The sequence below is a fragment of the Haematobia irritans genome, chromosome 2 (assembly GCF_050003625.1).
Source record: "Haematobia irritans isolate KBUSLIRL chromosome 2, ASM5000362v1, whole genome shotgun sequence".
Classification (NCBI taxonomy): domain Eukaryota; kingdom Metazoa; phylum Arthropoda; class Insecta; order Diptera; family Muscidae; genus Haematobia; species Haematobia irritans.
Window position 1 is genome coordinate 157153958 of NC_134398.1, and position 26511 is coordinate 157180468.

Here is a 26511-nt window from a genome sequence, read left to right on the forward strand (position 1 = left end):
TGCAGAATCTCTGATGTATAGATACAAAATTTTCAGAGTGTAAAAATTCAAATGCATTTTCAAGGATGCATATCCTTGTAATTTCACAATGGGTGTTGCAACAAAGCATACATACATGTCTATGCCAATCCAATAGCCGGTTACATAGAAAAACGATTTATAGCCAGGCCATGTTTTTGTTTCCCTCACTCCCGCATCCCGCATCGCACACCCCTTAACCCATATATACCATATACCGGAAATGGTGTTAACTTGGAATTCACGTTTGCTTAAAACTCTTGTTGCGCTCTTGACTGAAATACATGTTGGTATAGGTGGAAACTAGTGCAAATTCCGACCGACTTTTCCAGTTTTGTTATGTTCACTCATTCCAACAGGGAGGAGTTGGTATGGAAGATGCGATCCTAAATACTAGAAAAATGAGGGAAAAAATAGAAAAGACGAAATCTAGTCATGTTCATGTCAGATGGGTTGTACAACTATTTGTGGCGACAACCACTGTTCGAATAGCGTACGTGCATCTCTACAATCACTCACACACAATTGCATTTGCACTTACACATACACACCCACACATAGTAACATCCCTCAAACTCATGAACATTGTTTGGTCATGTTTTCTTTTGGTCCATTGGCGTTTGTTTTTTGTTGGTTCTGCTTTTCCATGCTCTTGGGAAAAAAAATTGAAGGATTTTTGTAAAATACTTTGAATCATTTCGAAAATTACTTTAAATCACCCCAAAATTTCTCTCCGACAAAAACTAAAACTGAGGATACTGAAATTCGTTATTCCAATCATACCAATAATGGTCACAAGTTCTTTGCAAGTGTTTCGCATTTCATTTGGTAACCACTGTATTGTGGTATATGGGAATTTCATCTGAAGTATGGGAATATCAAAGCTGGTAGTTTATCTTATTTGCTGCAAATAGACTGCATATTTAGTTGGACATTGTTCAACGCCCAAGTCACGTTCCCACGTTCCCACATTCTCCGTTATTTTATGTTTTCCAACAATGCTCTGGTAAAAGATGAAAATTGTTCCAATTGCATTTGTGGCCCAGGAGATAGATATTTTTTTGTGAAAATTTCCGAAATCAAATCTAATGGATGTCATAGAACACTAATGGGAATGTTTGAATAGAGCTTGCTACGTGTTTTTGCTTTTTTTCAGGGGAATGGAGAGATTAGTTAAGATTATGTGTTGATCATCAAGTGATCAATTTGAAATTTGGAGTGACACCGTTGTACTATTTTACAATTAGAACGAAGTACAAATGGTTTGCTCTTAATGGTATTGAAGAAAATCCGCATATCCCTTCCCATATATGGCTAATAATATTTCTACATACATGATTATAAGAAAATCAAAAAAGTGAGACATAGTCATATAAGGCAAAACCAGAACATATTCGGCTGTGAAATGGATGAATTCCAATTTACCCTTCCTACCATTGTAATACGCTCGTCTGACAGCAGAGAGATTTATTGCAGTGACAGTTAATTTAATTTTTTAAAAGCTTACAAAAGCATTTTTTTAAATTAAAAAAATTGAATTTTTAGAAAATTGCTTTATAATTGAAAATTTTGTCAAAATTTTATTTCTATAGAAAACTTTGTCAAAATTTTATTTCTATAGAAAATTTTGTCAAAATTTTATTTCTATAGAAAATTTTGTCAAAATTTTATTTCTATAGAAATTTTTGTCAAAATTTTATTTCTATAGAAAATTTTGTCACAACTTTATTTCTATAGAAAATTTTGTCAAATTTTTATTTCTATAGAAAATTTTGTCAAGTTTTTATTTCTATAGAAATTTTTGTCAAAATTTTCTACAGAAATAAAATTTTGACAAAATTTTATTTCTATAGAAAATTCTGTCAACATTTTATTTCTAAAGAAAATTTCGTCAAATTTTATTTCTATATAAAATTTTGACAAAATTTTATTTCTGTAGAATATTTTCACAAAATTTTATTGTTATATAAAATTTTGTCAAAAGTATGTTTCTAACGAAAATTTTGTCAAAATTTTATTTCTATAGAAAATTATGCCACAATTTTATTTCTATAGAAAATTTTGTCAAAAGTTTAGTTCTAACGAAAATTTTATCAAAATTTTATTTCTATAGAATATTTTGTCAAAATTTTATTTCTGTATAAAATTTTGTCATAATTTTATTTCAGTGGAAAATTTTGTCAAAAGTTTATTTCTAACGAAAATTTTGTCAAAATTTTATTTCTATAGAAAATTATGTCAACATTTTATTTCAATAGAAAATTTTGTCCAAAATTTAGTTCTATAGAAAATTTTGTCAAAATTTTAGTTCTATAGAAAATTCTGTCAAAATTTTATTTCTACAGAAAATTTTGTCAAAATTTTATTTCTATATAAAATTTTGTCAACATTTTATCTCTGTAGAATATTTTCTCAAAATTTTATTTTTATATAAAATTTTGTCAACATTTTATTTCTATAGAATATTTTCTCAAAATTTTATTTCTATATAAAATTTTGACAAAATTTTAATTTTATAAAAAAAATTGTCAAATTTTATTTGAGTAGAAAATTTTGTCAAAAGTTTATTTCTAACGAAAATTTTGTCAAAATTTTATTTCTATAGAAAATTATGTCAAAATTTTATTTCAGTAGAAAATTTTGTCAAAAGTTTATTTCTAACGAAAATTTTGTCAAAATGTTATTTCTATAGAAAATTTTGTCAAAATTTTATTTCTATAGAAAATTTTGTCAAACTTTCATTTCTGTAGAAAATTTTGTCAAAAGTTTATTTCTAACGAAATAAATTTTCTTTAGAAATAAAATTTTGTCAAAATTTTATTTATATATAAAATTTTGTCAACATTTTATCTCTGTAGAATATTTTTTAAAAATATTTTTTTTATATAAAATTTTGTCAAAAGTTTATTTCTAACAAAAATTTTGTCAAAATTTTATTGCTATAGAAAATTATGTCATAATTTTATTTCTATAGAAAATTTTGTCAAAAGTTTATTTTTAACGATAATTTTGTAAAAATTTTATTTCTATAGAATATTTTGTCAAAATTTTATTTCTCTATAAAATTTTGTCATAATTTTATTTCAGTAGAAAATTTTTTCAAAAGTTTATTTCTAACGAAAATTTTATCAAAATTTTATTTCTATAGAAAATTATGTCAACATTTTATTTCTATAGAAAATTTTGTCAAAATGTTATTTCTATGTAAAAGTTTGTCAAAATTTTAGTTCTATAGAAAATTCTGTCAACATTTTATCTCTGTAGAATGTTTATTTCTAACGAATATTTTATCAAAATTTTATTTTTGTAGAAAATATTGACAACATTTTATTTCAGTAGAAAGTTTTGTCAAAAGTTTATTTCTAACGAAAATTTTGTCAAAATTTTATTTCTATAGAATATTTTGTCAAAATTATATTTCTGTATAAAATTTTGTTTACATTTTATTTCTAATGAAAATTTTGTCAAAATTTTATTTCTATGGGATATTTTGTCAACATTTTATTTCTGTATAAAATTTTGTCATAATTTTATTTCAGTAGAAAATTTTGTCAAAATTTTGTTTTTATATAAAATTTTGTCAAAATTTTATTCGTTTTGTTTGTTATTGTAGGTTTATCTTCAATCATTATTGTTGTTTTTGATCTCAGCGTAAAACCATGCATTGACTAAACTACAAGTGTAGCTTAACCAACAGAGGAAAAGTATGCTTGTCAAATTTATTTGGGCAAAGCCCTATAGACTGCAAGATGGTTGGATGTACAGCTGTTTCGGAATTGCCACATTCCTCATCAGCATCCTCTACTTCCTCTGTTGGTTAAGCTACACTTGTAGTTTAGTTAATGCATTGTTTTAAGCTGAGATCAAAAACAACAATAATGATTGAAGAGAAACCAACAATAACAAACAAAATGAATGAAGATAGAGGAAGCACGCTCAAAAACAAACCCAACCAACTACATTCAAATCGATGATTTGAGTTTGGCAAAGGAAAAGAGATATTCTTGCAAATTTGTTTAGGCAGTAGCCGACTATCAAACCTTTTTTCGGAAGGTTCAAATGTAGTTCACTTTGGGTTGAGTGAATTACCCGAATTTGTTCTGATAATTGTTTGATAGTTTTGCTGCAAGTAGAGTATGCTGATGAGGAATGTGGTAATTCCGAAACAGCTGTACATCCAACCATCTTGCAGTCTATAGGGCTTTGCCCAAATAAATTTGACAAGCATACTTTTCCTCTGTTGGTTAAGCTACACTTGTAGTTTAGTCAGTGCATGGTTTTTAGCTGAGATCACAAACAGCAATAATAATTGAAGAGAAACCAACAATAGCAAACAAAACGAATTTTGTCAACATTTTATTTCTATAGAAAATTTTGTCAAAAGTTTATTTCTAACGAAAATTTTGCAAAATTTAATTTCTATAGCTAAAATTTTCTCAAAATGCCGTAGTGGTTGAAATTATTCCCATTAGCTGAACGTATCGCGAGAAAGAATGCAATATATTTGGTTGGACTAAAGCCATAGAAGTTACAAAAATGCAAGAGCTCACCGTCAGTTAGACTGGAAAGAGCCTAGGAATTGCTTTGTTGCCAAATGCCTAGTTAGGGTTTTTTTTTCCAAATTGAGAAGTTTGTGAACAAAGTTTGTTGTTTTACTGGCCATAGAGGTCAGCAGCAAATTAACACCTTCGTGTGACCGCCAGAACTCAAGCGCCACTGATGGTAAAGGTGTAGACAGCCGTTACGGACGATGGTCCTCCCCGTTCGCATTCATCAACCTTGGGGTCAAAATAAATGTCGAATATTATCGGGAATAAACCCTAGAGACAGTAATTAAGCCCTGGGCAGACAGATATTTCGGCCACAGACCATTGACATTTCAATAGGACTCACCACCAGCACACTTAGCACGCGTCAACCAAGAATGGCTTAAAAAGAAGGTTCCTCGTTTCATTTATACCTCACAATCGCCATCTAAATCTTCGGTTCTCAATCTGTTGGACTCTTCAGCTTTAGGAATTTTGGGCAGTAATGTTGGCAATAGGCGCGCCGTATCACGTCGTATCAACTATCAACACTGAACAGTCGCCGAGGGCATATCAACGAATCACCAACGACAACCCGAATCAACGAAACCGATTCACCAACATCCAAAAATCACCAACGCCGAATAACTCGCCAACTTTAACCGTATCAACGAACATCCCGATTCATCGAATCAGTGACAGCGAACAGTAACCGATGCCGTACCAACAACTCGTCAACGACAAATCCGAATCAGCATAACCGAAACCACCTTTTCTGCATCAACTTTTTTACAGCCGATCCAGATCGTCAACAACCAAATAATATGCGAACAGCCGACGACTTCACTGCGCAACTAAGAAGCCCACAAAATAAGAAACCGACTACCCAACATACATTGCACGACAGTTATAATCATTTTACCCATATAAGGCCAAACAAATAAAACTTGTACTCTTATCCTGTGACCTATAACAAATCGTGTGTTTGTTTTTACATACACATAAGATTCGGCCTGGCCGAACATACAGCCATATATACTTGTTTAATTTGTGATTCGTGGGTCACTAAAGTTGACCCTGGAAGACCACTGATCTATCTCAGCCGACGACAAAACCAAGTTACAATGTATTAAATTTCAACCGGCTTGAATGGAATTTACTCTTTCATGGGGATCCATAAATCTTATCTGAGGATCGGGTTTTAAATACCTAAACGTCGTCTGATATGGCCCATTTGCAATATCATCCGACCTACATTAATAGCAACTACTTGTGCCAAGTCTAGAGCTTATTGCTTTCGGCAACAATCGTGATTTCAACAGACGGACGGACATTGCTAAATCAACTTAAAATTTCACCACGATTCAGAATTTAATTACTTTACGGGGTCTTAGACAAATATTTCTATGTGTTACAAACGTCATGACAATGTTAGTATACTGTCTATCCTATGGTGGAGGATATAAAAATGTGTACAGAAATTTACTAATTTCTCACAAAATAATTCAGCATTTCCTACAATTTGTAAATTTTTACAAAAAAAAATTTCCACATTGAATTGCGTGTGATGTTATAGGATTTTTTTTTGCAACAGCAAACTCCAATCATTTCCTTAAAAATATGAAACAAATTTTCGTGGATTTGTCGAACAATATTTACTTTTTTCATATTAGCGTTTTGTAATATTTTTTTGTTTTTTTGTTTGTTATGCGCTCCAGTATCGCACTCAGTATCATCCCTAATTCATAAGCTTGCACTAGACCGTCAAGTTATTATAATACGAATTTTTTTTCACATTGAGGAAATTTTAGCTGCTCTAAATTAAGATTAAATTTAATGTGGACAATTTCTCTGACTCTTTTAGAGAGAAGTTCACCAATGTGGTATCACAATGGACTGAATAGTCTAAGTGAGTGATACATCGGGGTGCCACCTAACCTACCTAACCTAACCTAGGGGATATATTTCCAGTAGCTAAATTTTGGGTTTCCTTCCTATGAGCAGGTGTCCATTAGAAACAAAATTATCAAAGCTATAGCAAAAATAATTCTTTCCAAGAAACATGATATGTTGACAATAACCATAGCCCCAATGTGTTTTTCTCTGTATGATATTTCAAGGAAAATAATATTTCACATTTCATGTTTACCTCTTAACTCAAAATATTTGTTCGAATTATATTTGACAATAAACCTAATGTTAATATATCTGTCTGACTACATATACCACGAAATTGATACCATAACCTTATGACAACAGAGAGAATCATTCATTGTCTTCACTCCATCGAAATGCACACTGCGGTATTAGTCCTTAATTATTTGTGAGATCCTTGCGGGCATGGTAACGAAGAACATTCAATATCGACATTTAATTATTAGGCCTTGTTATTTATGGATGACCATAATGATGGCGTTCGTGGTTATATAATGAACGTATCAAAAGATTTTCCCGAATTGCCATAGTGATACGGCGAGTCTCTTAACCAACCCACTCCCCTTTCATACATTTGTTGCAATGATTTCAGTGTAATGACATAATGATTTCTCCCTTGGTTCAAGTTTCATTCATTTGACTGCTGAAATACCAGCTTCATCGGAATTGATTTGCTTTCTTACAAGGATCATAAACACGGTTGCCACACCAGCAAAAAATAATCAACCAAAATTTCTAAAAAATTTTACCAATTTTATTTATAAAGAAAATTTTGTCAAAATATTAGTTCTAACGAAAATTTTGTAAAAAACCTTAGTTCTAAAGAAAATGTTGTTAAAATTTTTGTTCTAACGAAAATTTCGTCAAAATTTTATTTCTATAGAAAATTTTGTCACAATTTCATTTCTATAGAAAATTTTGTCAAAACTTTATTTCTATAGAAAATTTTGTCAACATTTTATTTCTATAGAAAATTTTGTTAAAATTTTATTTCTAACGAAAATTTTGTCAACATTTTACCTATATAGAAAATTTTTTTAAAATTTTATTTCTATAAAAAATTTTGTGAAAATTTTATTTCTATAGAAAATTTTGTTAGAATTTTATTTCTAACGAAAATTTTGTCAAAATTTTATTTCTAAAGAAATTTTTGTCAAAATTTTATTTCTAACGAAAATTTTGTCAAAATTTTATTTCTAACGAAAATTTTGTGAAAATTTTATTTCTAAAGAAATTTTTGTCAAAATTTTATTTCTAACGGAAATTTTCTCAAAATTTTATTTCTAACGAAAATTTTGTCAATATTTTATTTCTAACGAAAATTTTTTCAAAATTTTATTTCCATAGAACATTTTGTCAAAATTTTATTTCTATAGAAAATTTTATTTCTAACGAAAATTTTGTCAAAATTTTATTTCCATAGAACATTTTGTCAAAAATTTTATTTCTATAGAAAATTTTGTCAAAATTTTATTTCTGTAGAAAATTTTGTCTAATGTTTATTTTTATACCCTCCATCATAGGATGGGGGTATATTAACTTTGTCATTCCGTTTGTAACACATCGAAATATTGCTCTAAGACCCCATAAAGTATATATATTCTGGGTCGTGGTGAAATTCTGAGTCGATCTAAGCATATCCGTCCGTCCTTCCGTCCGTCCGTCTGTTGAAATCACGCTAACTTCCGAACGAAACAAGCTAACGACTTGAAACTTGGCACAAGTAGTTGTTATCGATGTAGGTCGGATGGTATTGAAAATGGGCCATATCGGTCCACTTTTACGTATAGCCCCCATATAAAGGGACCCTCAGATTTGGCTTGTGGAGCTTCTAACAGAAGCATATTTCATCCGATCCGGCTGAAATTTGGTATATGGTGTTGGTATATGGTCTCTAACAACCATGCAAAAATTGGTCCACATCGGTCCATAATTATATATAGTCCCATATAAACCGATCCCCAGATTTGGCTTGCGGAGCCTAAAAGAGAAGCAAATTTCATCCGATCCGGCTGAAATTTGGTACATGGTGTTGGTATATGGTCTCTAACAACCATGCAAAAATTGGTTCACATCGGTCCATAATTATATATAGCCCCCATATAAACCGATCCCCAGATTTGGCTTGCGGAGCCTCAAAGAGAAGAAAATTTCATCCGATCCGGCTGAAATTTGGTACATGATGTTGGTATATGGTCTCTAACAACCATGCAAAAATTGGTCCACATCGGTCCATATTTATATATAGACCCCATATAAACCGATCTCCACATTTGGCTTGCGAAGCCTCAAAGAGGAGCAAATTGCATCCGATCCCGCTGAAATTTGGTACATGGTATTGGTATATGGTCTCAAACAACCGTGCAAAAATTGGTCCACATCGGTTCATAATTATATATGGCGCCCATATAAACCGATCCCCAGATTTGGGTTGCGGAGCCTCAAAGAGAAGCAAATTTCATCCGATCCGCCTGAAATTTGGTACATGATATTGGTATATGGTCTCTAATAACCATGCAAAAATTGGTCCACATCCGTTCATAATTATATATAGCCCCCATATAAACCGATCCCCAGATTTGGCTTGCGAAGTCTCCAAGAGAAGCAAATTTCATCCAATCCGGTTGTAATTTGGAACATGGTGTTAGTATATGATCTTTAACAACCGTGCCAGAATTGGTCCATATCGGGCCATAATTATATATAGCCCCCATATAAAACATTATCCAGATTTGACCTCCGGAGCCTCTTGGAGGAGCAAAATTCATCCGATCCGGTTCAAATTAGGCACGTGGTGTTATCGCTAACAACCATACCAAAATTGGTCCAATCACACAAAAATTGGTCCATATCGGTTCATAATCATGGTTGCCACTAGAGCCAAAAATAATCTACCAAAATTGTATTTCTATAGAAAATTTTGTCAAAATTTTTATTCCTAGAGAAAATTTTGTTAAAATTTTATTCGTTTCATAATAAAATTTTCATCATTGTCAAAATTTTATTTCTATAGAAAATTTTATCAAAATTTTATTTTTATACAAAAATTTTGTTCAAATTTTATTCGGTTCATAATCATGGTTGCTACTCGAGCCAAAAATAACCTACCAAGATTTTATTTCTATAGAAAATTTTGTCAAAATTTTTATTTCTATAAAAAATTTTGTGAAAATTTTATTTCTATAGAACATTTTTTTAAAATTTTATTTCTGTGGAAAATTTTGTCAAAATTTTATGTCTATTTTGTAAAACTGACGTATTTGATCGATCTTTTTTGATTTAATATATACCACGTATGGACTTACATACAATTTAGAAGATGGTGTTAGGAGCTTTTAAGATACCTTGCCATCGGCAAGCGTTACCGAAACTTAAGTAATTCGATTGTGGATGGCAGTGTTTAGATGAAGTTTCTACGCAATCCATGATGGAGGGTACATAAGCTTCGGCCTGGCCGAACTTACGGCCGTATATACTTGATAAGTTTAAAATTATTATATATAAACAAAACTTGGTCAAGGAATTCGTAGAGAAAATTTTGTCAAAATTTTATTTCTATAGAAAATTTTGTCAAAAGTTTATTTCTAACGAAAATCAATCACACAAAAATTGGTCCATATCGGTTCATAATCATGGTTGCCACTAGAGCCAAAAATAATCTACCAAAATTGTATTTCTATAGAAAATTTTGTCAAAATTTTATTTCTAACAAATATTTTGTCAAAATTTTATTTCTATAGAAAATTTTGTCAAACTTTTATTTCTATAGAAAATTTTGTCAAAATTTTATTTCTATAGAAAATTTTGTCAAAATTTTATTTCTATAGAAAATTTTGTAAAAATGTATTTCTAACGAAAATTTTGCCAAAATTTTATTTCTAACGAAAATTTTGTCAAAATTTTATTTCTTACGAAAATTTTGCAAATGTTATTTCTAACGAAAATTTTATCAAAATTTAATGCTAAAGAAACTTTTGTCAAATTTCGGCATAAGCCGGCTATCAATGTAAAACATTTTTTCGGAAGGTTCAAGTGTGGTTTATTGTTGGGTTAAATGAGCTGCCTGAATTTATTCTGATAATTGGTTGATAGTTTTGCTGCAAGTAGAGGATGCTGATGAGGAATGTGGTAATTCCGAAACGTGGTTGGATGGACCATCTTGCAGTCTATAGGGCTTTGTCCAAATAAATTTGACAAACATTCTTTTCCTCTGTTGGTTAAGCTACACTTGTAGTTTAGTCAATGTATGGTTTTAAGCTGAAATCAAAAAAAGCAACAAAAATTTTATTTCTATAGAAAATTTTGTCAGAAGTTTATTTCTAACGAAAAATTTGTCAAAACTTTATTTCTAACGAAATTTTTGTCAAAATGTTATTTCTAACGGAAATTTTGTCAAAATTTTATTTCTAACGAAAATTTTGTCAAAATTTTATTTCTATAGAAAATTTTGTACAAATTTTATATCTACAGAAAATTTGGTAAAATTTATGTTTCGATAGACATTTTAGACAAAATTTTATTTCTATAGAAAATTTTGTCAACATTTTATTTCTATAAAAAATGTGTCAAATTTTTATTTCTACCGAAAATTTTCTCAAAATTTTATTTCTAACGAAAATTTAGTCAAAATTTTATATCATAGAACATTTTGTCAAAAGTTTATTTCTATCGAAAATTTTGGCAAAAGTTTATTTTTAAGTTTAAAATTCATCAAATCAATCAAAAGTTTATTTCTAACGAAAATTTTGTCAAAATTTTATTTCTAACTAATATTTTATCAAAGTTTTTTCTATAGAAAATGTTGTCAACATTTTGTTTCTATAAAAATTTTGTCAAAATTTTATTTCTATAGGCATTTCTGGCAAAATTTTATTTCTATAGAAAATTTTGTCAAAAGTTTATTTCTAACGAAAATGTTGTCAACATTTTATTTCTATAGAAAATTTTGTCAAAAGTTCATTTATATTTTGTTTCTATAGCAATTTTTGTCAAACAGTAAAAAATCTACCACTTGCATTAGAATTCTACAAACTGTGGCAACCGTATTCATAAACCTATGTATGTGTGAGAGGGTTTGGTAATGGTGGAAGCTATCTATAAGAAAAGATGACAATGCTGATGGGAGCTATTATGACACTGATGCAAATGTTCTCCAATGATGATAAGGGAGGTGATACTGTTCACATCTTAAGTCGCTCATGTGATAATTCTTCAATTCATGATCACATCGTTGCGGCTTCAATGCAGCAGGCTATCGTGGGAGCCCGTATTTTACATCACCGATTATATTATCCGAATTTGGATTAACAGCTTTTTCTGTTAATACCCAGCAAAAAAATGTTGAAGTTGTTCCAAAGGCACAACTTTAAAGCACTTCCAACAAAGTCCTCCCAAAGATGTTCCCTATTTTGAGGAAATTTTCTATAGATATAAAATGACGAAATATTGACGAAATATGCTATAGAAAAAAAATTTTGGCCAAATTCTCTATAGAAATAAAAATTTGACAAAATTTCCTATAGAAATAAAATTTTTACCCATTTTTCTATAGAAAAAAGAATTTAACAAAATTTTTTGTAAAAAATTTGATAAAATTTTCTAAGAAATAAAATTTTGACAAACTTTTCTATAGAAATACAATTTTGCGAAAATCTTTAACAGAATTGAAATATTGACCGAATTTTCTATAGAAATAAAATTATGACCAAATTTTCTATGGAAACACAATTTTGACCAAATTTTTACAGAGAAAATTTTCTACAGAATTGAAATTTTGACCAAATTTTCTATAGAAATACAATTTTGAGAAAATTATTTATTGAAATAAAATTTTGAGAAGATATTCTATAGAAATAAAATTTTGAGAAAATGTTCTATAGAAATAACATTTTGCTCAATTTTCTTTCTATACAAGTTTGAGAAAATCTTCTACAGAATTAGAATTTTTACTAAATTCCTATAGAAATAAAATTTTAACAAAACTTTCTGTAGAAATAAAATTTTCAGAAAACTTTTAGTTAGAAATCAAATTGTGAGAAAACTTTCTTAAGAAATAAAATTTTGACAAGATGTTCTAAATAAATAAAATTTTGACAAACTTTTATATAGAAATAAATTTTTGACTAAATTTTCTACAGAAGTGCAATTTTGAGAGAGTCTTCTAAAGAAATGAAATTTTAGGAAAGTTTGCTAAAGAATTTTGGCAACATTTTCTATAGAAAAAAATAAATTTTGACAAAATTTGCTATAGAAATAAAATTATGACAAAATTTTCTATAGAAATAAAATTTTGAGAAATTTTTCTGTAGTAATAAAATTGTGAAAAAGTTTTCGATAGATATAAGATTTTGACTAAATTTTCTGTAGAAATACAATGTTGACAAAATTTCTATAGTAATAAAATGTTGATAAAATTTTCTAAGAAATAAATATTTTGACAAACTTTCCTATAGAAATACAATTTTGTGAAAATCTTTTACAGAAATGAAATATTGACCAAATTTTCTATAGAAATTTTCTACAGAATGGAAATTTTGACCAAATTGTTTACAGAAATACAATTTTGAGAAAATTCTTTATTGACATACAATTTTGAGACATTTTGCTATAGAAATAAAATTTTGCGAAAATGTTCTTTCTATAGGTATACAATTTTGAGAAAATCTTCTACAGAATTAAAATTTTTGCTGAATTCCTATAAAAATAAAATTTTAACAAAACTTTCTGTAGAAATACAATTTTGAGAAAACTTTCTTAATAAATACAATTTTTAAAAATTTGGACTAACTTTTCTACAGAAATGCAATTTTGAGAGAGTCTTCTAAAGAAATTAAATTTTTAGAAAATTGTAAATTTTTGTTCTATATCAATAAAATTTTGAGAAAATGTTCTGTAGAAATAAAATTTTGACAAAATTTTCTATAGAAATAAAATTTTGACAAAATTTTCTGTAGAAATAAAATTTTGAGAAAATTTTCTATAGAAATAAAATTTTGAGAACTTTTTCTGTAGTAATAAAATTGTGAGAAAATTTCCCACATATATAAGATTTTGACTAAATTTTCTGTAGAAATAAAATTTTGACAAAATTTGCTATAGGGATAAAATTTTGACAAAATTTTCCATATGAATAAAATTTTGATAAAATTTTCTATAGAAGTAAAATTTTGACCAAATTTCCTATATAAATAATTTTGAGAAAATTTCCTATAGAAATAAAATTTTGGGAAAATCTGCTATAGCATTAAATTTTTAGAAAATTTTCTTTAGAAATAAAATTGTTAGAAAATTTTTACAAAAATACAATTTTGATAAAATTTTCTATAGAAATACAATATTAACAAAATTTTCTATAAAAATATAGATATGAGAATTTGGCAAAAATTTTTATATAAATAAAATTTTGAGAAAATCTTCTATAGAAATAAAATTAGGACAATAATATCTATAGAAATAAAATTTTGGCAACATTTTCTATAGAAAAAAATAAATTTTGACAAAATTTGCTATAGAAATAAAATTATGACAAAATTTTCTAAAGAAATAAAATTTTGAGAAATTTTTCTGTAGTAATAAAATTGTGAAAAAGTTTTCGATAAAAAGATTTTGACTAAATTTTCTGTAGAAATAAAATTTTGACAAAATTTTCTATAGATATAAAATTTTGATAAAATTTTCTATAGAAGTAAAATTGTGACCAAATTTCTTATATAAATAATTTTGAGAAAATTTCCTATAGAAATAAAATTTTGGGAAAATCTGCTATAGCATTAAATTTTTAGAAAATTTTCTTTAGAAATAAAATTGTTAGAAAATTTTTACAAAAATACAATTTTGATAAAATTTTCTATAGAAATACAATATTAACAAAATTTTCTATAAAAATATAGATATGAGAATTTGGCAAACATTTTTATAGAAATAAATTTTTGAGAAAATCTTCTATAGAAATAAAATTAGGACAATAATATCTATAGAAATAAAATTTTGGCAACATTTTCTATAGAAAAAAATAAATTTTGACAAAATTTGCTATAGAAATAAAATTATGACAAAATTTTCTATAGAAGTAAAATTTTGAAAAATTTTTCTGTAGTAATAAAATTGTGAAAAAATTTTCCATAGATATAAGATTTTGACTAAATTTTCTGTAGAAATAAAATTTTGACAAAATTTTCTATAGATATAAAATTTTGACAAAATTTTCTATAGGGATAAATTTTTGACAAAATTTTCTATATGAATAAAATTTTGAGAAAATTTACTGTAGAAATAAAATTTTGAGAAAATTTTTCAAAAATACAATTTTGGTAAAATTTTCTATAGAAATACAATATTAAAAAAATTTTCTATAAAAATATAGATATGAGAAAATTTTCTAATTATGGAAAATTATAGATATGAGAATTTGGGAAAAATTTTTATAGAAATAAAATTTTGAAAAAATCTTTTATAGAAATAAAATTAGGACAATAATATCTATAGAAATAAAATTTTTGCAAAATTTTCTATAGAAAAAATTAAATTTTGACAAAATTTGCTATAGAAATAAAATTTTGACAAAATTTTCTATAGAAATAAAATTTTGTCAAAATTTTCGACATCATTTTGCTCTTGAAACATGTTTGGGGTGACCAAACAATATTATGAAGTTTAGAGCACCACTCTTTCGATTCATTAAAATACTTAAAGGACCACATACTAGCAAAAATTTCCTACACTATTGTGTAGGCTATAATTGCTTCGCAGTAATGTAGACGAAGTTTGCTCTAGTATCCTTACTCTCAGTGGACGATTATCATAAAAACACCTTTTACCTTGTTGTGTTTGTTTGCTGCGGTATGTCCTTGGTCGTCACTGGTTAACTTTGGAAAATTAATAGTCATACAAGGGGCAGCAGTAACCTCTTAAGAAAAATACCATGCAATTATCATTGTCACCACCCATGAAACTATTCATTTTCAAGAACCAGCAACATTAGTGAGAAGTATTTAAAGTAACATACATACATATAAAGATGGTGGTATTAAATGCACTTAAAAATGGGATATACAAGAAATCAAACAACATAATGTAATCGTATTTTTTTCAAGAGTGGTATAACTCATAATAGAATTGGAAATTGGTTATTTGATAAAAATTGAAACACAAACCCTCAATCACTAGGCAAATAATCTCTTTTTTTCACATGATGGCTATCTCCGTAGCTCAGACCTAAATCAAATGTTTTCATAACTTTCACTTTTTTTTTGCCAAATTTACATATATCTTGAAAAAAAAAAATTTTTTAGCCTTGAGTTATGATCCTCTTGATCTGAGTAAACCATATGGCCCAAAGACCAACGAATGAAGTACTTCCCAGTAATTGCTATGAAATTTAATTATTTCTCCTGCAAATAATTGCAAAACCAAGAAAACATTTTACTCTTGTAGTTTATGTTTTTCTAGATTTCTTTTCATTCTTCTTCGTTTGCGTAGTCTCGTTATAGTGGTTGTGCTCTATGGCTACATTTTACTCCTTGAATAAATTTGTGGTCGGTCCATTGCTGGTGGTGGTGCAGCTTTATTTGACATTATGTGAATGTGTACATTTAAGCCAAATGAATGACCATTAACAGAGTGATGTTTGTTCAAATGTTTGCTTAACAGGAATTGTTTAACCAAGGACTCTCTTCGTTGTATTTCTTGGCTAGGGTTCATCACTGGTGCTCTGCTGAACTACTACGTATGTGTGAGTGAGTGAGTGTGTTCATCATGTCCTTGGAGAAAGTGAAAATGTTTTAAGAACTTTGTTGTTTGTTGTGTGGTATAGTTTAAATAAAAAGTTCTCAAATGATGACGAAGAATACTTGAAGTGAGATTCTAGGATGGATGTCTACACAGAAAAAAAGTGAACGATTTTATGAGAAGAAAAAGTACGTCGTTCTCCATATGAACTAAATTGTAATCCATTTTGTGAGATTTCCATAATGAGTTGTTCAAATAACTTGTTGGAACTTATTGACTTTTTAACTAAAATTTATGAAATTTTACATTTTCATAAAAACAAAACTGAACTAAAAGTAAAGGAAACAGGTATAAAGTCGGTCGGAGACGACTTTATTATACCCTGATCCACTTTGTAAGAGATCTAAGAGTAGATCTCGCCAAGATAGGTGGACAGTTATAGGTTTTGAGACAATATTTGAACAAATCGGGCGATATTTATAGCTTAATTTAATCTTAACCGATTCTGTATGCAATTGCGGTGAGCAGGATATGACTAGAATATTGGAAAATCATAAATAAAGGTGCGTATAACATGTGGGTATTCTGGCCATATTTACCCAAATTGGGAAAACGTATATATCTTAATCTTAACCGATTTGAAACAAATTTGTCACACATTGCCAAGATATTAAATTATACAATCAGAGCAAAATTCCAAGTAAAGCGCTATGAAACTTTAGTTTCTGGTGGTCTTATTTAAATCTAAATCGGTCGTAACAATATTTGACACGCAAATTGTCACGTAAATCAGAGCAAAACTTTGGCCTCTGTGGTCATAAGATTATAAATCGTGCGAATGATATATATGAGGGCTATATCTAAATCTGCACCAATTTAAATCAACTTTGGCATACCTGGCGATGATATCAAACCTACTCTTTGTGCAAAATTTTGAGGACATCAATAAGAATCTGATGTATATCGGACGAATATAAGTGCATGTTCGACGAAGGATATATATGGGAGCTATATATCTAAATCTAGAGGGGATGGGTTTATATGGGGGCTATATATAATTATGGAACGATATCGACCAATTTTTGAATGGTAGTTAGAGACTATGTACTAACATCACGTACAAAATTTAAACCAGGTCGGATGAAAATTTCCTTTCTAAGAGGCTCCGGAAACCAAATCTGGGGATATGTTTACATGGGGGCTATAGGTAAAAGTGGTCCGATAGCTTATTTCATTCGGAAATTAGCGTGATTTCAACAGACGGACGGACGTAGGTTAGGTTAGGTTAAACTGGCAGCCCGATTAAGATTCAGGCTCACTTAGACTATTCAGTCCATTGTGATACCACATTAACTAAAAGTACCTATTACATATGGGCACTTCTAGTTTTAACCGCTGAACCTTCTCGATTATTTTTCTTCGCTGAACCAACCAGATTGTTCCAAAAACATTAGCAGACTACTTCAGTTAACGTTTTCCAGATCCGCTAAAGCTAAATCAGGTAGCCAGAGGCATACCAACAGATTCTAGTTCCCCTGGAATATGTAAGGTAGCCCCTAGCCTTGCCAACTCATCCGCTTCGCAGTTCCCCGGTATGTTCCTATGGCCAGGCACCCATATTAGGTGAATATTGTGCTGCTCAGCCATCTCATTGAGAGATTTGCGGCAGTCGATGGCCGTTTTCGAGTTGAGGAACACAGAGTCCAAGGATTTTATTGCAGGTTGACTGTCTGAGTATATATTAATGTCCACATTTTTTGGAACATTACTTCTCAGCCAATTCGCCACCTCTCTTATTGCTAATATTTCAGCCTGAAAAACACTACAGTGATTAGGTAATCTTTTCGCTATTCGAAGTTCCAGATCATTAGAATATACTCCAAACCCCACTTGTCCATCCAATTTGGAGCCATCAGTGTAGAAATCTATATATTCTTTATTCCCCGGGATCTGTGTGCACCACGCCTCACTGTTGGGGATTAGAATCTCAAACTTTTTGTCGAAAAGTGGACTTGCCAAAGTGTAATCCACTACGTTAGGCACATCTGGCATTATTTTGAGAACCGAACTGGCAGACGTAGCTAGATCGATTCAGAATTTCACCACGACCCTGAATATATACTTTATGGGTTCTTAGAGCAATATTTCGATGTGTTACAAACAGAATGACAAGGTTAATAAATCCCCCATCCTAGACACAAAATTTTCTACAGAAATAATAATTTGCCAAAATTTCCTACAGAAATAGAATTTTAACCAAATTTTTGTATAGGTTTAAAAATTTGACAAAATTTTTGTATAGATTTAAAATTTTGACAGAATTTTCTATAGAAATGAAATTTTGAAAAAATTTTTGTATAGATTTAAAATTTTGACAAAATTTTCTGTAGAAATAAAATATTGGCAAAATTTTCTATAGAAATAAAATTTTGACAACATTTTCTATAGAAATAAATTTTTGACAAAATTTTCTATAAAAACAAAATTTTGGCAAAATTTTTTATAGAAATAAAAAATTGTGACAATATTTTCTATAGAAATAAAATTTTGACAACATTTTCTATAGAAATACAACTGTACAAAATTTTCTATTGAACAAAAAGTATTTGAAAAAATTTTTATAGGAATATAATTATGGCAACATTTTCTATAGAAATAAAATTTTGACAAAATTTTTACAGAACAAAAACAAAAAGTGACAACATTTTCTATAGCAAAAAAATTTGACAAAATTTTCTACAGAAAAAAACAAAATTTGTTACAATTTTTACATAATTTTTGGGCTTCGAATGGGCCACACTATCTCAACCCATCAACACTTACTTGATGATTCCTTAGACAACAAATGTCAGTATTGCGGCAATTGCAAAACTGTGGACCACATATTAAATTCCTGCTCACATCTTAAGTTTACAACATTACAAATGGCTCAATAATAATGGATTGGACATCTTGAAATCTCCTACAGCAAAAAATATCAAAAATATGAACATATTTATCTCCGAATTGAATTTCATAATTTAAATTTGTTATACCCTCCACCATAGGATGTGGATGCCCCCCAACTTTGTCATTCTGTTTGTAACATATGGAAATATTGCTCTAAGACCCCATAAATGGAATATTCTGGGTCGTGGTGAAATTCTGAGTCGATCTAAGCATGTCCGTCCGTCCGTCCGTCTGTTGAAATCACACTAACTTCCGAACGAAACAAGCTATCGACTTGAAACTTGGCACAAGTAGTTGTTATTGATGTAGGTCGGATGGTATTGCAAATGGGTCATATCGGTCCACTTTTACGTATAGCCCCCATATAAAGAGACCCTCAGATTTGGTTTGTGGAGCCTCTAACAGAAGCACATTTCATCCGATCCGGTTGAAATTTAGTACGTGGTATAAGTATATGGTCTCTAACAACTATGCAAAAATTGGTTCACATCGGTACATAATTATATATAGCCCCCATATAAACCGATCCCCAAATTTGGCTTGCGGAGCCTCAAAGAAAAGCAAATTTCATCCGATCCGGCTGAAATTTGGTACATGATGTTGGTATATGGTCTCTAAAAACCATGCAAAAATTGGTCCACAATTATATATAGCCCCCATATAAACCGATCCCCAGATTTGACCTCCGGTGCCTTTTGGAGAAACAAAATTCATCCAATCTGGTTGAAATTTAGTACGTGGTGTTAGTATATGGTCTTTAATAACCATGCAGGTATTCATATCAGTCCATAATTATATATAGCCCCATATAAAACGATCCCTAGATTTGGTTTTGGTGCCCCTTGGAGGAGCAAATTTCATCCGAGTCAGTTGAAATTTGGTACATTGTGCTAATATGTGGAGATTAACAACCATGCCTAACTAGGTACATATCGGTTTATAGTTATAATAGCCTTCAGATAAATCTATCACCAATCACACAAAAATTGGTCCATATCAAGTTCATAATTGTATATATTTGCTAAAGCTTCCCTCTATTTTTCCATACTCATCTTATATTTACTATAAGTTTTGTATAGCTTAAATAATAAATAAATAAAATAAAATTTTTGACAAAATTTTCTTTAGAAATATAATTTTGACAAAATTTTCTATAGAAATAAAATTTTGATAAAATTTTATAGAAATAAATTTTTGTTGTTGTTTATTGATGTCAGCTTAAAACCATGCATTGACTAACTACAAGTGTAGCTTAACCAACAGAGGAAAAGAATGTTTGTCAAATTTATTTGGGCAAAGCCCTATAGACTGCAAGATGGTTGGATGGACGCACGTTTCGGAATTACCACATTCCTCATCAGCATCCTCTACTTGCAGCAAAACTATCAACCAATTATCAGAATAAATTCAGGCAGTTCATTAAACCCAACAATGAACCACACTTGAACCTTCCGAAAAAAGGTTTTGCATGAAAACCGGCTTATGCCGAAATAAATTCGTACAAACATATCTCTTTTCCTATGCTTTTTAAGCTGAAATCAAAAAACAACAACAATGCTTAAAGAACAAAACCAACAATAACAAAACAAAACGAATGAAATAAATTTTTGACAAAATTTTCTATAGAAATCAAATTTTGACAACATTTTTCTATAGATTTCAAATATTAAAAAATATTAAATATATTAATATTAAAAATATTAAAACTATCTATAGAAATCATCAATGAACTTAATTCATTTTTTGTCGATGAAGCTCCGTTAAGGACGTGTGTTTATCGGTGGTATGGTGAAATCACTCCAAGAAAAATATCGTGATGGTCGTCATTTCTTGTTTCGGAATCTACTAATGCAGTGCGTTAACTGATAGTGCAAGATTTTCAAGTGATCCTTCAACATATATTCAATATTGCATGAATTACATTGACCATCAATTTCAAGGTTGCCATAGTTGGCAAAATTTTACCAAAAATGTTGCAAAATAATCCTCTCCAACTAAGAGGTTCTTCAGATAAAAGCTGTAGAAATAAAATTTTGATAAAATTTTCTACAGAAATAAAATTTTGACAAAACTTTCTACAGAAATAAAATTTTGACAAGATTTTCTGTATATAGAAAATGTTGAAAAAATTTTCTATAGGAATAACATTTTGCGAAAATTTTGTATGAAAATAAAATTCTAACTAAATTTTCGATAGAAATAAATTTTTGAAAAAAATTTCTACAGAAATAATATTTTGACAAAACTTTCTATAGATATAAAATTTTGACAAAATTTTCTATACAAAAAAAATTTTCTATAGAAATAAAATTTTGACAACATTTTCTATGGAAATAAAATTTTGACAAAATTTTCTATGGAAATAAAATTTTGACAAAATTTTCTATAGAAATAAAATTTTGACAAAATTTTCCATAGAAATAAAATTTTGACAATTTTCCATAGAAAAAAAAAATTTGACAAAATTTTCTATAGATATAAAATTTTGATTTGTCTATAGAAATAAAATTTTGACAAAATTTTCTATAGAAATAAAATTTTGACAAAATTTTCTATACAAATAAAATTTTGTCCAAATTTCTATAGAAAAAAAATTTTGATAACATTTTCTATAGAAATAAAATTTTGACACAATTTTCTATAGAAGTAAAATTTTGTGAAAATAGCATAGGGAATGCCATCAATTTTTGACAAAATTTTCTATAGAAATCAAATTTTGACAAAACTTTCTATAGATATAAAAATTTGACAAAATTTTCTATAGAAATAAAATTTTAACAAAATTTTCTATAGAAGTAAAATTTTGACTACATTTTCTATAGAAATCAAATTTTAATAAAATTTTCTATAGAAATAAAATTTTTAAAAAAATTTCTATAGAAATAAAATGTTGACAAAATTTTCTATAGAAATAACATTGTGATAAAATTTTCTATAGAAATAAAATTTTGACAAAATTTTCTATAGGAATAAAATTTTGATAAAATTTTCTATGAAAATAAAATTGTTCAAAATAAGATTTTTTGTTTCGTAGTTTTTGTTACATTTTCTCCAAACAGTAGACAACTGTCGAATATATGGCTGTGTCAAGATGAGTCAAATCCAACAAAAGTTGCTCGCACACGAAGCCCTTCCAAGAAAATGATAGCCTGTGTTTTTTTTTTTTTGGAAAAACAAGAGATATCGCAACTACCACTAGAACAACGCAGAATAGTCAATTTTGCATGGTACAGAACCATTTGCTTGTCAGTTGCCTTCCAACAGTTCTCTCAGGTCCATTCACCCTTTAATGAACGTCCATAATGTAACAGATCTGTAAACCCTCGACCCCCATAGCTTTCGCAATCTAAGTCCTTTCATCGTTATTTGAAGTCATTATGTTCTTGTTTACAACTGCATTCAAAACAGTATCACCTACATTCGACACTGTATCGCCGCAACATTAAGGACCAAGTTAAATTAAGCAAACATTTGCAGGAAGTCACCGAATTGCTTTATTCGCATTGCTGTTTGTAATTTAATTTAGAACATTTGCTAAATTCGTTTTGAATTTTTACCATCTTCATTTGGCTAGATGCAGATATTCTACCCTCTCACGACTGTGTTGTCAGAAAGGCATTTAAGTTTTATTGCCTCAACTCTGCAATTTCGTTGGGGTCATTTAGTGCTAGAGGGTCAAACCTTTAGCTGGTTAATGTTCTTGATGTTTACTTTGTTCACACTGATGTTGCATTTGTGATGCTACCACAAAGTTGTTATTGCGGCTATCCCACCGACCGACCGACCGACCGACCAACCGACCCCAGCTCCAACAGGTCGAAAAGAAGTGCAATAAAATTTATAGCCACAACTTGCAAAAGCTTCACTTTATGGCTCACTCGCTTCCATTTTACTCCATAATTTCAAAGGTGTTTATGGTGTTATTTTGTTCTTTGGCTACATCCGGTCTCTCAGCATCCTGGATTGGATGGGTGGCAGTGGTTGAATTCCTATGAAAGTTCAACACTTTAGGGATTTGGTGTAGAGAGCGAAGTAGAAGTGGATGAATGACGGTACTAATTATAAAAGACTGTTTGTGATTATGTACAGTGTTTGCTGGGACAATTGAGGTGTGGAATTGTTCGAAATTACTTTTGTGTGTTTTTCTTAGCCCAAGAAATAAGATAAGAGTGGGAGAAACTAGCATACTGGGCCATAAGTACAGACGGCTCGAAATTGTCGCATTTATCGTAAAATTTATAAATTTTAAGAATTTCTAAACGGTGTGTACATTTTTGTAAAAAGAAGGTCCCTTGTCATTGAGCTTAACATGGAATCGGGCAGCACTCAGTGATAAGAGAGAAATTCACCAATGTGGTATCACAATGGACTAAATAATCTAAGTGAGCCTGATACATCGGGCTGCCACCTAATCTAACTTAACCTATATGGAGAATTTTTTGAATTGTCACTAAAGGACATATACATACATCACATATTAAAGTGCAATCAGATCGGATGAAATTTGCTCCTCGAAGAGTCCCTAGACACCAAATGAGGATCTTTCATATGGGACCAATATTAAAGTGGACTGATATGTCCTATTTCCAACGGGCTAAAACAGGATCGGATTAAATTTGCTTCTCCATGTGGCTCACGAAGCTGAATCTGGGGTCTGACATATGTGGCGGCGTGGAGAATTTTTACTAAAGGGCATACACTGATATTACGAGTACATACCATAATTTCAACCAGATCGGGTGAAATTTGCTTCCCGAGGAGTCTAAAGAAGGCAACTGTGTGTCGGTTTATGTGGTCGCTGTATTAAAGTGCACCGATATGGCTTATTTCTAACACATATAATAGTAACAATTAATTGTGTAAGTTTCAAGCCAATTGCTTGAAATCCACCACAGAGAACTTCGGACCTTCTGTTCCGCCACAGAAACCTTCGGGCCTACTGTAGCACCACAGAGACCTTGGGGCATAATCTTCCCTCTCAGAAATCTTGGAGCGTACTGTTTCACCACAGACACCTTGGGACCTACCCTTCCACCACAGAGATCTTCGGGCCAACTTTTCCACCACAGAGATCTTCGAGCCTACTGTTCTTCCACAGAGACCTTCGGTCCTACTGGACCACCACAGAGAACTTCGGGCCAACTTTTCCACCACATAGACCTTCGGGCCTACTAGTCAACCACAGAGAACTTCGGGCGTACTCTTCCACCTCAGAGACCATCGGGCCTACTGCTCCACCACAGAGACCTTCGGTCATACTCTTCCCTCTCAGAGATCTTAGGGTGTACTGTTTCACCACAGATACCTTGGGACATACTGTTCCACCACAGAGATCTGCGGACCTACTTTTCCACTACAGAGATCTTCGAGCCTACTGATCTTCCGCAGAGAACTTCGGGCCTACTGCTCCATCACAGAGACCTTCGGGCCAACATTTCCACCACATAGACCTTCGGACTTACTTTTCCACCACAGAGATCTTCGAGCCTACTGTTCTTCCATAGGGACCTTCGGGCCTACTGATCCACCACAGAGACTTTCGGGCCGAATTTTCCACCACATAGACTTTCGGGCCTACTATTCAACCAATGAGAACTTTGGGCGTACTGTTCCACCCCAGAAACCATCGGGCCTACTATTCCACCACTGACAACCTCGGGCGTACTGTTCCACCACATAGACCTTCGGGCTTACTATTCCACCACTGAGATCTTCGGGCATACTCTTCCCTCTCAGAAATCTTGGAGCGTACTGTTTCACCACAGAGACCTTGGGACCTACTGTTCCACCACAGAGATCTTCGGACCTACTGTTCCACCACAGAGATCTTCGAGCCTACTGTTCTTCCACAGAGGCTTTCGGGCCTACAGCACCACCACTGAGATCTTCGGGCCTACTGCACCACTACATAGACCTTCGGGCCTACTATTCAACCACTGAGAACTTCGGGCGTCTTGTTTCACCTCAGAGACCATCGGGCCTACTGCTCCACCACAGAGACCTTCGGGCCAACTTTTCTACCACATAGACCTTCGGGCCTACTATTCAACCACTGAGAACTTCGAGCCTACTGTTCATCCACAGAGACCTTCGGGCCTACTGCTCCACCACAGAGACCTTCGGACCTACTGCTCCACCACAGAGATCTTGGGGCGTACTGTTTCACCAAAGATACCTTGGGACATACTGTTCCACCACAGATACCTTGGGACATACTGTTCCACCACATAGATCTGCGGACTTACTTTTCCACCACAGAGATCTTCGAGCCTACTGATCTTCCACAGAGACCTTCGGGCCTACTGCTCCATCACAGAGAACTTCGGGCGTACTGTTCCACCACATAGACCTTCGGACCTACTGCTCCCCCTCAGAGGCCTACTGTCGCTGCGGGTCTACTGTTCCACACCACATATACCTTTGGGCCTACTATTCCACCATAGAGACCTTCGGGACTACTGTTCCCTCTCAGAGACCTTTGAGACTCCTATTCCTCCACAGAGATCTTCGGGCCTACAGTTCCCCCTCATAGACCTTTGAGCCTACCTAGATACCTTTGCATGCTAGTCATCAGTAATGCTAAAATCGTCCGTAACCGATTACTGCCCCCGGATAACTATCGCACACTGCTGCTACAGAAGCTGTTACCACACTGTTTCTACAACAATCAACTGTATCAAAACTTGAAATCGCTTGAAGACCGAATGATTACCAACTAACCGAATTCCTCATCAATTACCAAATCTCTACGAGCCGACGTTCTCATCTACCATCGATCATCAACGGCATTTCTTATCAACTACAGATCATCAATGATCATTAGTACTTACAGTTTGGCGTAGTACTTACTATAAACCGAATAATTTCTTCATCTCAGCGTGGATACCAGTTCCCGATTATCTACAAATCGACAACATACCGAATGCCTGCTACCATCAGATTCTGATCAAATTAGATTTTAAAATAATTTCATTCAATAAAAAAAAAATTGAAAGAAATATGTCAAGTTTATATTAACCAAATTTTGACCGTATCACCCTTTAATATTGTACTCGATAAAGATAAACATTTGTATTTTTATTCCATGGGTTCTTAAGAAGACCCTGGAGATTGCAGAACTTACCTCAGCCGACGAGAAAACCAGATTACAAGTTATAGGGAAGAAGGTACTCTGTTTGTTCCATCCATGTTTTCTCGTTTCATGTTGGCTGAACTACTATCTTCATCTCTATATCATAACATCCGTATACTCTGTGACTTTAGCGAATTCCCTTTGTTTTCCGCAGTTTCTTTCTGGGCTACTTCCCGATTCGATTTTTCCTCAATATTGGGGGTTACAGGCAAGACATTGTCACAG

General features: G+C 31.2%; 1 protein-coding gene across 1 annotated transcript in view; it reads right to left on the reverse strand.

Moving 5' to 3' along the window:
* Positions 1 to 26511, reverse strand: part of LOC142226624 (uncharacterized) — a 513612-nt gene that overhangs the window by 413270 nt on the left and 73831 nt on the right. The window lies entirely within an intron of this gene.